At 41.8% G+C, this 13,751-nt stretch overlaps 1 long non-coding RNA gene across 1 annotated transcript; it reads left to right on the forward strand.

Moving 5' to 3' along the window:
• Nucleotides 1-4,790: 4,790 nt before the first annotated feature.
• On the forward strand, nucleotides 4,791-8,833 carry LOC123386173. The gene is made up of 3 exons (XR_006599892.1): nucleotides 4,791-5,109; nucleotides 7,679-7,802; nucleotides 8,189-8,833. It is a non-coding gene; the product is annotated as an uncharacterized LOC123386173 (long non-coding RNA).
• Nucleotides 8,834-13,751: the final 4,918 nt, after the last annotated feature.

The following is a 13,751-nucleotide window of genomic DNA, read 5'->3' on the forward strand; positions in this document are numbered from 1 at the left end:
CGTTTCATTCCATTTCTTCCAGGTGGATGAAGTGTAAGAAGTTCATGAGTTTTCAGGATTATGCTTTCGTTACCTAGTATTTTGCTTAATATAATTTTGTATCTGGTGATATATATCTCATTGCATATTTAGTTTTCTATCTGCATTAGGGTTCTACTACAGAAATAGAATGAGTTGGATAGATATAATATGTATTATGCACATATTTATATTATATAATATATAAACATATTTAATACATATACACACGCACATACACACACATACACACATATTTCAAAGAATTGGCTTACACAATGTGGGGACTGGACTTAAATTTCTAGGGCTGACCCTGATGCTCCCATCCAGAGGTAGAGTTTCTTCTTCCTTAGGGAAACCTCAGCTTTTCTCCTAAGGTCTTTCAATTGATTAGATGAAGTTCATCTACCTTATAATCTTCTTTATTGAAAGTCAACTGATTGTAGGTGTTAATCATATAAAAATACCTTCACAGCAACACCTAGATTAGTGTTTGATTGAATAACTGGGTGTTATAACCTAACCAAGTTGATATGTAAAACTACTACAGTTCCCTCCTTATCAATTTGGCACCCCTTCATACCTCCTTCAACCATACTTTACCTCCAAATCAAGACAAAAAAAAGGAATAATTCCACCTAACAGGATCCAATGACCTTATATATAACTGAAAACGCACTAACCCTTTCCCCAGAAGAGGACACAACGTTTTGGGGTGTCATTTGTACTTCTCCTTGATATTCCATGACTTAAACACTGTGATGTAAGCTTAACTATTATTAATACATCTTATGTTAGATGATAAGGGGGTAAGAGAGGAAAGAAAACAAAAATATTATATATATATTAATAGAGGCATACACACACATAAATATATTCGTAAAAAATTAGGAAGAAATATTAACAATGACAGTCCTTGTTTCTGCAACTGGTCATATGGTCTTAGCTTGCATTTATGATTACTTCCATGACTCATTCCATATTCTCTTTGTCTTCTGCAAGAACCTTAGTTTGTCATGGTTCTTAGCCTAGTGGAGTGACCCAAATCTTCATTCTGAAAGGTCTGGGCCATTAGTCCGGCCTGAATTAAGTCCCTGTAGTTTTCCATTTACTTTAATCACATTGGGAATCAGGATCAAGGAACCCATCCAGCATAGGACAACATTGCCTGTTGATTTAGAGGCATAAGGAGACCTAAGTGGCCAGATGATGGTCTTAACTTTCAGTTCAGTGGAACCACTCTTGTGTCTCTCGGTTGGAAATAGTTTCTTCCTTGGAAACTAAGACTTCCGGAACAATAGAGAATAAAGTCCCAGGGGTAGAAAATAAAATTTTTGCTAGTGGATCATTAGGGGTAATAGTAAATAGTGCCATTTCTATGTCTACCCCCTCATTTCCTGGACCTATGAATTCTAGCTTTTGGAGAAACTGGACCGTGTATTAAATGCTGATTCAGAGTACCTATAGCCTGTTGTATGACATTGGTCCAGTCCTGCAAGGTATTATCACCTCACTGGCATTGAACTAAGGCTTCAAAAGGCAATTCCACTTTTTTAATCAAACCAGCTGCTTCAGGATAATGGGGAACATGATAAAGCTCATGGATTCCATGATCATGGGCCCATTACCATACTTCATTCACTACAAAGGGAGTTCCTTGATCAGAAGCAATTCTGTGTTCTGTTAGTCCACAGATGGTAGTTCAGCAGAAGCACTGTATGCAGGGAAGGTAAATCTATATCTAGAGTAATGTTTATTCTAGTAAGAACAAAGAACTGCCCCTTCCATTATGGAAGCAGTCCAATGTAATCAACCTGCCACCAAGTAGCTGGCTGATCACCATTGGGAATGGTGCCATATCAGAGACTCACTGTTGGTTTCTGCTACTGATAGACTGGCACTCAGTTGTGGCTGTAGTCGATTGGCCTTGGTGAGTAGAAGTTCATGTTACTGAACCTCAGTCCCTGCTACCATACCCACTTTGTTCATGAGCCCATTGGGAAAGATGGCCAAGGAAAGAAGCTGACTGGTAGCCACAAAACAAGTCATCCTATCCATTTGATTATTAATACCCTCCTCTGAAGAGGTTACTCCTCTGTGAGCATTCACATAGGACAGAGATCTATTCACTCTATTTCCCATTCAAAGATATTCATCGACATACCTCTTCCCAAGACCTTCTTATCACCAGTTTTCCAATATTTCCCTTCCAAGTCCCTGACTGTCCAGCCAAACCATTGGCCACAGCCCATGAACTGATATAAACTCACACCTCTGGCCACTTCTCTTTACAAGTAATATGAGAAACCACTGAGAGATTTCCCTTCACCATGTACTCCAGGGATGTTCTAGAAGAGAACTGTGGTGCTGCAGCTGTCCACTTTTAGGCGGTGCCTGAATAGCATGTACATCAAAACCACCTGTACATCAAAATTGTTTCTCTTCTTTCATCAACTGCTCATAGGGAACTCCCCATGAGGCCATAGATACAGGTTTGGAGAGAGACAGTAATAGAGTAGAAATAGGAACCATGGACATTTGGTCACTTCCTCATGTAAATTATTAAAACTTGAGGGTCTGATTTTTGTATATACCACCTCCACTTGAAAATGGAATGCCACTGTACACATCCATCTTGGCTTGGGCAGATCAGACAATAGCAAGTGTATTATGCTGTCATGAACACATGGAAACTCGTCAAGTCACATGGAAACATGGTGACCTCTGGTCAAGCATTCAGTTTCTATTAAGTCCCAGCTGCAAGAAGAAGCTGTTTCTCCAAAGAGTAGTTATCCACAGGGTATGGCAAGGCTTTGATCCAAAGTCCAAAGGGTCTATACTGACCAGCATAATAGCATCAGTGTCATGGACTAGTACGATGTCTTGTGGAAGCCAAAGTTGATTGAGGTTCCTGAAGTTGTGACATAGGGATGGAAAATTTATATTCTCCCAATGTAGGACAGTGAAGGTGTATTGCTGACCTTGCCAGCTGGAATCAAACTGCTACTGATTGCCTTTACTAACAGATATTTTAAAAAAACAAAAAAGCATATGCCTGTACAACAGCTGCATATCAGTTACCAGGGGGTATGTTAAGTTGCACAAGCAATGAAATCACATCTGCACCAGCAGCTGCTGGTTAAGTTGCAATAATCCATTGTCATTTTCCAAGACCCATCTGTCTTCTACACAGTCTAATAGGTGAGCTGAGTGGAGAGTGGTGGGAATCACGACCTTGTGTCTCTGAAGTCCTTGATTAGTGGCACTAATGTCTTAGTTCACTACTTAGATAGCATAAGTTCTAGTGGCTTCCACTTGGACTTCCCCCAATTACAGCTCTTACTCCACAGGTCGGGGAACCAATGTGTGGATTCTGTCAGTTGTCGAGTATGTCTTTTCTAATTATGCATTCCAGAATTGAAAAAATAACCATAGTATGGGTTCAGCAACTCAGTGAATCCACTGTGACATGAATCTGAGCTGAAACTCCATTGATCACCAAATCTCCATAAGTCCTACTGTTTTTGACGACAACGATATTTTGAGTCTTCTGAAGTTATTATCAGTTCAGGGCAAGTGTCCAGTAGTCCCTGAAAGGTCTGATTATTTCCTTTTACCCAGTGCAGTTATTCTGGTAAAAGACAATAGATCCCTTTAGGGAAGTCCAGGAGAAAGATTAAAAGTATTCACTTTGGGGACACCTGGGTGGCTCAGTAGGTTAAGCATCTGACTTCAGCTTGGGTCACGATCTCACAGTTCGTGAGTTCGAACACCGCATCAGACTCTGTGCCGATAGTTCAGAGCCTGGAGCCTGCTTCAGATTCTGTGTCTCCCTCTCTCTCTGCCCCTCCCTTGCGTGCTCTCTCTCTCTGTCTCAAAAATAATTAAAATTTTTTTTTAAATTAGAAGTATTCATTTTTGGCAAGTGTAGCTGGTTCCTTTCTAACCTGGCCTTAATCAGCTCAAGTCCAGTGATTGTCTGAGGAGTCATGACTCTCTGTATTACTTTACTCCCATAGCCACAACAAAATACCACAGACTGGATGATTGAACAACCAAAATTTTCTCACAGTTCTGGGACCCAAGATCAAGGGGTCAGCAAGTTTGGTTTTTCCTGGAGCCTCTCTAGTTGTCTTACAGATGGCTCTCTGTCCTCTACTGGCCTTTTCTCTGTGCTCAGAGAAAAATATTTTGACAGTATTTTGAGAGAGAGAAAGAGAGCATATGAGCATGAGGTGGGGAGGGGCAGAGAGAGAGAGAGAGAGAGAGAGAGAGAGAGAGAGAGAATCCCAAGCAGGGTCCACAACTGTCAGGATAGAGCCCAGCTCGAGGTCTCAGTCTCACCAACTGTGAGATCATGACCTGAGCCAACATCAAGGGTCAGAAGCTCAACTGACTGAGACACCCAGATGCCCCTCTTCCTCCTCTTATAAAGACACAAGTCATACTGGATTGGGGCTCTACCCCATGACCTCATTTAACCTTAATTACTCCTTTAGGGGTGCCTGGGTGGCTCAGTCAGTTAAGCGTCCGACGTTGGCTCAGGTCATGATCTCACGGTTCATGAGTTCAAGCCCCACATTGGGCTCTGTGCTGACAGCTCAGAACCTGGAGCCTGCTTCAGATTCTGTGTCTCCCTCTCTCTGTGCCCCTCCCCTGCTCACACTCTGTCTCTCTCAAAAATGAATAAACATTTTAAAAAAATAACCTTAATTACCCTTTTAAAGACCTTGTCTTCAAATATAGTCTCATTGACAATTAGGGCTTCAACATACAAATTTAGGAAGGGCACCATTTGATGCATAACTATTTCTATGCTTCAAATTAGACTCCTGTTCCCTCAACCTGCAACACTTCCACTTGTACAGATCGAGTGAGAATTCAGTAGAATGTCTATCTACTCTTTTTCTAGGGACACTGTGATCATCTAGCCAGCACCATACCTCCTTGTGAGTCAGATTATTCTGCTTCCTTCTTTGGTGTCAACAGTCCCCACTGTAAATTCTGACCTGAAAGGAAGAGCAACCACAGAGCTCATGAAGGACGCTGAGACTGCCCTCAAAAATTTATTTCTCACAGTTGTAATGAAAGGTGTGTTCCCTAGGTCCTCCCAGGGTGGATGAGTGGGTCTTAGATGATAAATCTACTCTAAAATTCCAATCTCCCTAAGCCTTTAAAAACCTTCCTGAATAGTACAGCAAGGCAGTTCTGCCATTTCAACTTAATTAATTTATTTTTGAGAGACAGAGTACGAGTAGGGAAGGGGCAGAAAGAGAGGGAAACATAGAATCTGAAACAGGCTCCAGGCTCTGAATTCTCAACACAGAGCCTGATGTGGGACTTGAACCCATGAACCATGAGATCATGACCTGAGCTTAAGTCGAACGCTGAACCAACTGAGCCACCCAGGCGCCCCTCAACTTAGCTTAGAGCAGACAACCTTTCGGTCCATGTTTCAGCCAATTAAACAAACAAACTTAAGAGTGGTTTCTAAATCTTCAGGCTAAAAAACCGAATCCAGGAGTTTTGCTTAGTGAACGCATATCAGTTAAATTCAGCCTGACCCAACTTTATGTTTTTTTCTGCGATACCCCACTCCCTTACTATGCATCCTGACACATATCACAGATTATTGTCCGTATGATTTGGAAAAATCATGAGGTTCTCTGGGTATGTTTTGCATCTCCTCATGCATCACACTTTGCACCTCACCCCCTGGAAATTCAGTCTCATTAGAGTTTTAAAGCAAAGAGGGGTATGGAGTATGTCCTGAAGAAAAATCGGCAGTGTCTTGCCAGGGAATCACATCAGGGAGATTATTACAGATTCTTTGGACAAAGCAGTGTTAACGTCCTCAGACAAGGAAGGGGAGGTACTATTGGCAAAGAACACCCAGCAGAACTTAAGGGTCCAGTATCCTCAGGTTCATTGAGGTTTCCTGATACATCCCATTTCAATTTTCAGGATCCCATTCTTTCCCACCAATGGGCCCACTTTAACAGAAGAAACTCTGTGAGGTTGGGATTCAGTGTTTGTTGTATTAACGCTACACATAGGATAAGACTCAGAGTTTGGCTTTCAGAAATCTCAGTCCTGCAACAATAGAAGATTGGTGTTTCTTTCAGGATATGTATGCAGAACTTGAGCTAGGAATTTGTACCTCTGAGTTCATCCTTGTGTTTCCCTAGTTTCTCCAGGCCAGTTAGAAGCAAGCAACCAAGATCATTATACTCCTTAATTTGACTAAAATATTCTGAAGCACCAATCAAATGTAATTACCCAGAACTTCGCCTTTTATACCCATTTGATTAGGAGTATCCAATGATGATATTTTGTGTTCCTCTATTGCCACATCATGCCACAGACTACCAGTGCCCTCTTTCCACAGGAAATGGCGTTACTAGTGCCTCTAAATGTAAACAGTCTAATCACATTACTCTAACAGTAGAGCCAATTCTCAATCTTATATCCCCTTGTAAATGTAGCCGGACTCTGCCAGATTAGAAAAACAATTCCAGAAAAGCTGGAATCAATTCAGAAACTCATCTTTGAGATTCTGTACTTCTAGAACTACCCTTGGTACCAAAATTTGTATTGGTCAGGGTTCTAGCAGAGAAAGGGAACCAATTGAGAGAGAGAGAGAGAGAGAGAGAGAGAGAGAGAGAGGGAGGAAGGAAGGAAGGAAGGAAGGAAGGAAGGAAGGAAGGAAGGAAAGAAGGGGGATTAGATAAGAGAGAGAGAGAGAGAGAGAGAGATAGACAGACAGATAGAGACGTAATTTCTTCTTCAGAGAAACCTGATTGTTCTTAAGGTTTTTCAACTGATTGGATGGGCCTCACCCAGATAATGTGGTCAATCTCTTTTACTTAAGGTCAATTGACTGTAGATGTTAGCCACAGCTACAAAATACATTCACAACAACACCTAGATTAGCATTTCATTGAATAATTCGGTACTGTCTCCTAGTCAGGTTGACACATAAAACTAACCATCACACTACTGTCTGCTGAGAAAAATTGGAACATTAGAGCATGCGACATTTCAAGAAAATGAAGTCCATGTGATAGTCCATCATTCCAAATACTCTCTGGCATTGAACTCAGTCCAGGTAATTCTGGAAATAAATCAAAATCCAATAACTGAGATGAAGCCAATGTTGATATGTCAAAGATAACACCAGAGCGATGAAACCTGCATCTCAACATAGTTAAGCCTTTGAGATGGGCACTGGTCACTCTGTGAGTGAGAATTAAAGGACCCTGTTGCCCCAAAATATTTCTGTGGCATTAAAGTGCACTATTTCCAGGAGTCACTTTTCAAAACTTTTCCTGAGAGTATTCATGTTATGTCATTAGTAAGAATTATATTAAATATTAAATAAGACTTTTGGTAAGTATCCAAGGAAATAAAACACAGGAAAGTTTATTCTCATCAAAGCCAGAAAGAGAAGGGGGGGCCCTTGGTTGAACAGCTCTTCAACTTGAAGACTAGTTCGCATTATACCACTTTACATTAATTCGTCTTATCTTCAAAACAACCCAGAAGTAAATATCACTATTTTAATAGGGAAATTGAGGCCAATAATTGGCAGTGCTGAAAGATTCCCCATCAATTCAGTTCTGAATATACTTTCCACTACATCTGCTTTCTGTCCAACCAGACTATATCTCCAAGAGATGCAGAGAAGCCAGGGAGAGGAAGAGGAGAGGTCCAAAAGAGAGCTGGGGTCTGTTTCACCTCTGCCTGACATCAACACTCTTAATTCTGTCCTTCTCACAGAAGTGGTAAGTCATCTTTGGGGACGTCCAATTATTTCCAACCTAACGCTAGACCAAATTCTCAGTCTTATATCCCCTTTCAAGTGCAGCCAGGCTCTGCCAGTCCCATACCTGATATTTGCGAGGCCTGTGGCAGGAAGACAAGCGAAGGTCCATATACCACATTTATAGCCTTTTCGGCATTATAAACTAAGCTAGCAAACTGCTATCTAGAACACGTTCTATCCTTCCACCTTAACAAGTGTGCCATCATAATGACCTAGAGATCCAGTTCAACTTTGCCAGTCTCAAACCCTTTGGAGTTTCGTAACAGAACATGGTGGTGATGTTGGGGAAGTTGACAGCTCGCCCTAAGCTCAGAGACCACCCCACTTTTTTTTCTCTCTCTCCAGCAACCTGTTACACCTCACGTGTGCCTGTATGGACACCCCACCCAGGATCTAAGGTATGTCCATGCCTCTATAAACAACTTCCCCTTGGCCAGCACAGGGACCCAGGGATTCCTATCTACACAGTGACCTCCCCTCAGGAGGATAGACTTTATAAGAAGATCCCAGAAGTGGGAGTGGACTATTTGGGCAAGAAACTGTTATTGAAGTATGGTCTAGAGGGATGGATATGGACTCTGGGTAAGCACATCCCCTTGCCTCTCAAGAGCTGTGCCCAATGGGGAAGGACACAGCTGGAAAAGGACCAGAGCAGGACCATCTAAAGCATGAGGACCCAGTGCAGGGACCTCTTTTGCACACTATAAAGACTGAAGACGGCCTCCCTGACAAACTGGTGGCATCGCTCAGTCTCTGGGCTACTATTGTACCTGGCCCCCTTCCCTAGCCTGCCTCTCTTATTCACTGCCAGTTCCAGACCCATTAAGACAATGTATTGTCGCCATGTTCATTTTACAATAACATACACAAGGCATGAATTCACAGTCACCAAGCCTTATTACACTCTCAAACAGCTCTCGCTAGAGGAAATAGTCTGGCGGGATTTTGCACTGTAATATTTATTGTGGCAATAACATGGAGCCTCCCTACTCCCCACCAACACACACACACACACACACACACTCTGCTTCTGCTTGTTCCAGAATCCAATAAAAGAAAGCAACAGATAAAAAGAATGTATTTGATTAAAGTCACTAAGTACAAGCTTTTCCTTTAAAAAAAAAAAGGAAACTAAATAGAACAATCTAATTTTTTTTAGGCTTTTGTTTCTCTGCATCACAAGGCATAATTTTTTTAAATAGGATCTTGGCAGGTTTAAAAAAAAAATTGTGACTTTCCTAAATTTCCCTTGGGCTCCTAGATTCTCAGGGACTTACTCATGATTCCTAACATTCTGCTAGACATTCTAGCCTTCAACACTATAACGGCAAGATTTGCATACCAATTTTTATTTATTTATTTTAAATGTCTGTGTTTGAGAGAGAGAGAGAGGATGTGTGAGCGCGGGGGAGGAGCAGAGAAGGGAAGAATCGGAAGCCGGATCTACGCTGGCAGCACGCAGCCCAATGCAGGGCTCGAACTCACGAACTGTGAGATCATGGCCTGAGCTGAAATTGGATGCTTAACCAACTGAGCCACCCAGGTGCCCCTGCATCCCAATTTTTAGTTGGAGAGATGACTCCGACAGAGGGATTATGAGAAGTTGCTGGGCAGTGTTCTTCAGACACACAATACACATGTGAAGTTCTGGCTCCTGACCCCTGTGTTTGAGTCTGGTGCTATCTGTCCCAACAGGACAGTTTCCATGCTTTCTATCTTTCTCATCACCTTGCCTGGATTAGCTCTTTCATTTTTAGCCATGACTTATTTTTACCACAGGGGCAGTCCCTTATTGTCTGTTTCCTCATAAGTTACAACGGTCCTCCTATCGTAAAAATCATTGTCACTATCTCTTTAGGCACATGATAAGCCCACAGACAGCATTTTTCAAGCCACGGGCAGTAGGATATGTCCTGCATACAAGAGACAATCTATCTCCATGGCTTCCACCATAAAAATCACTTCTTTATTTTTTTTTCTTTTCAGTATTTCTTTTTTAGATTGTTATTTTTAATGTTTATTTATTTTTGAGAGAGACAGAGACAGAACGTGAGTGGGTTGGGGGCAGAGAGAGAGAAGGAGACACAGAAACTGAAGCAGGCTTCAGGCTCTGAGCTGCCAGCACAGAGCCCAATGCGGGGCTTGAACTTACAGACTGTGAGATCATGACCTGAGCTGAAGTCAGACACTCAACCGACTGAGCCACCCAGGCGCCCAATTTTGTTTGTTATTTTTAAATTTAAATTTTAGTCAGTTAACATACAGCGCAATATTGGTTTCAGGAGTAGAATTCAATGATTCATCACTTACATACAACACCTACATACAACAATGCTCATCACAACAAGTGCCCTCCTTAATGCTCATCACCCATTTACCCCAACCCTCCACCCACCACCCTCCATCAACCCTCAGTTTGTTCTCTCTTGTTAAGAATCTCTTGTGGTTTGCTTCCATCTGTCCTCTTTCCCCACCCCTTCCCAGATATTCATCTATTTTGTTTCTTAACTTCCACATATGACTGGAAATCGTATGGTATTTGTCTTTCTCTGATTGACTTATTTCACTTAGCGTAATACCTTCTATGTCCATCCACATCATTGCAAATGTCAAGATTTCATTCTTTTTGATGTCTGAGTAATATTCCATATGTATATATGTGTATGTATACATGTATATGTGTATATGTATATACACATATATGTGTGTGTATATGTGTGTGTGTGTGTATACACACACACACACACACACACACATAAAGAAGATATATATATATCTTCTTTATCCATTCATCAATTGATGGACATTTGAGCTCTCCCATAGTTTGGTTATTGTTGATAATGCTGCTATAAACATTTGGGTGCATGTACCCCTTTTAATCTGTATTTTGGTATCCTTTGAAAAAATACTTAATAATGCAATTGTTGGGTAATTGGGTAGTTCTATTTTTAGTTTTCTGAGGAACCTCCATACTATTTTCCAGAGTGGCTGCACCAGTTTGCATTCCCACCAACAGTGTAAGAGGGTCCTCCTTTCTCCTCATCCTCGCCAACACCTGTTGTTTCTTGTGTTATTAATTTTAGCCATCTGACAGGTGTGAGGTGGTATCTCATTGTGGTTTTGATTTGTATTTCCAGAAGAATGAAACTGGACCATTCTTTTACACCATACACAAAAATAAATTCAAAATGGCTAAAAGACCCACATGTGAGACAGGAAACCATCAAAACCCTAGAAGAGACATAGGCAGCAACCTCTTCGACCTCGGCCAGAGCAACTTCTTACTAGACACATCACCAGAGGCAAGGGAAACAAAGGCAAACATGAGTTATTGGGACTTCATCAAGATAAACATCTACGAAGCAAAGGAAAAAATCAACAAAGCTAAAAGGCAGCTTATGGAATGGGAGAATTTGCAAACAACATCTCTGATAAAGGGTTAGTATCCAAAATCTATAAAGAAAGAACTTATCAAACTCAACACCTAAAAAACAAACAAACCAGTTAAGAAATGGGCAGAAGACATGAATAGACACTTTTCCAAAGAAGACCTCCAGATGGCGAACAGACACACGAAAAGATGCTCGCTTATTTAAGCAAACCTAATAAGAATTACAAGTGTCACAACTCACTCATGTTTGTGAATTAAAAGATGCTTAGAAACACAGTGGGGAGGGGTGCCTGGGTGGGTCAGTCAGTTAAGCTGACCCTGGGTGGGTCAGCTCAGGTCATTATCTCGATGTTTGTGGGTTCAAGCTGTGCTGACAGCTCAGCCTGGAGCCTGCTTTGGATTCTGTATCTCCCTCTCTCTCTAGCCCTCCCCTTTTCATGCTCTGTCTCTCAAAAATAAATAAATGTTAAATAAAAAAAAAAAAAAAAGAAACAGTGGGAAGCACCAACCATTCAATGAGTTCAATGAGTTAAGTGAATTGACCCCTAGTGCTAGTCATAGATGTTTTTCTTTGCTAGTCCTTCGGGAATTAAAACTAATTAATGCATAAAATGATTTTTATAAGTGGGTTTTTATTTCTTTGGGAAGCAAAATGATGTAATGGGAAAAAATAGACCAGATAAAGTATCAAGTTCCACTGAACTTGCTCTATGACAGTGAGTTAAAAATCCACCTGCCCAGAGAGCCTGCTCTATCAGTAAGTGGGGATAATTTCCACCTACTAGAGCTGTTTTAGAAAAAAGTAATATATGCCCTGGTACAAAAAAAAGACATTCAATAAATGTTAATTTCTTTCCCTTCCACTTGGATATAATTAATTACATGTACACTTGTAGATATAACATAGGTGGTACTGAAATCAGAAAGAACAAGTGTCAAAGTCTACTACTTTCCAGCAGTGGGCAAGTTATCACCTCTGAGCCTCAGTTCCTCCATCTGTAAAATGGGAGCCGCCTCATAGGGCTGTTCTGAGGAGCAAGGAGATTATGGGAGTCGGATCTCTTGGTACAGTGCCAGACACAGAGTAAGGACTCAGTACATTTCAGTACAGCTTAGGACATGGAGTAAAGCAGGCCAAAGTTCAAGTCCTGGCTGTCACGTCCTGTGCCACCTTGGGCACAGTAACCTCTCTGAGAATCACTTTCTTACTGGGTATTCCTGCAATGATCATTCCTCCTTACCAGTTTTTTAGGAGGTGTATATGAAATAATATAAGGGAAGTGCCACATTCAGAATATGCACAGATTAGTGCTAACAAACGATAGCAATTGTTAATACATTTTAAAGGCGGGCTTGAAAGCTACCAGGGGAAGAAAACTACTAGATTCCTATATTGCAGATTCATATGGTTGAATTGGAGAGAAATAGGCACAAGTCAGAATCTAAATACAAAGCCGATCTGGAGGGCTGCTTCCAGAAACTTCCTCTGATAGAATATAGATAGATAGATAGATAGATAGATAGATAGATGGATGATTCTAGGGCATTAGTGTTACAGAACCCAGCACATGATGGGTCCTCCACAGATTTGAATCATTAATTAGTTAATTAATTAAAAATTGAATTGATACCAATTAATTTAACTGAACTTATACAACTGACAGCACAGCATCTTGTGTGTCATCGGACTCCTCAGAAGCATGGGGATCCAGCCACGGTATTTTCTTGTTTACACACCTATCAGTCAAACGCTAAGCTCTCGGCTGTACAGACGGAAGCAGTCAAGTCACTGCTCTCTCCTCCCTCTCCTAATAGACCGTAGCTTGCGTACCTTTCAGGGAGCAGCAGCAGGCTGTGATCCCACCAGATAAATTGGAGTGACAAAACTAACACTAAACCCGCAGAGATGAAATCCTAGGGGCCCACGAAAGGAGGAAGTTGGGTTGTCAGAGGCGGCAATCTGCCTGGGGGCAGGGAAGCACTCAAAGCAGCCGGAGGAGAGGAAGGTGGTGGATGTGAATCCAGAGAACCGGTCTCTCTGCTTCCCCAGCCCCAGAAGTCAAAGAAGGGCTCCATGGGCTGCAGAAAGCCCGAGAACAATGAAAGTGCAAGGCTTGTCCCTTCAGAATCTCGTGTTTGGGGGAAAAAAAAAAAAAAAGCATAACTGTAACTTTTTTGAATCCTCTTAATTGCTTTAGCAGGAAATCTCATTCAACCCGTGATCCGGATTTCCCTTCCCTTCGTCCCCCCAGCGTTGTGGCTATGTTTCAGGGGGGGTTATGCAGGGCCAGGGTATTGTTGCAAATTCTACAAGAGGCTGACTGGACCTCATTCATGCCCTGCCCACACCGGCGTCAGGACTTGCTTCCCACCCCCCCTCCACCCCTGTCTCCAACTAGGCTCCTATCCTCAGTCTACACCCGTCCTCGGTCTACACCTGTCCTCAGTCTGCACTGCTCAATGCAGCATCAGCCCTTGTTCCTGATTTCGAGGCCTGTTTGGGTCCCGCTATCTCCC

This window comes from Felis catus, chromosome B3 (assembly GCF_018350175.1).
Source record: "Felis catus isolate Fca126 chromosome B3, F.catus_Fca126_mat1.0, whole genome shotgun sequence".
NCBI lineage: Eukaryota > Metazoa > Chordata > Mammalia > Carnivora > Felidae > Felis > Felis catus.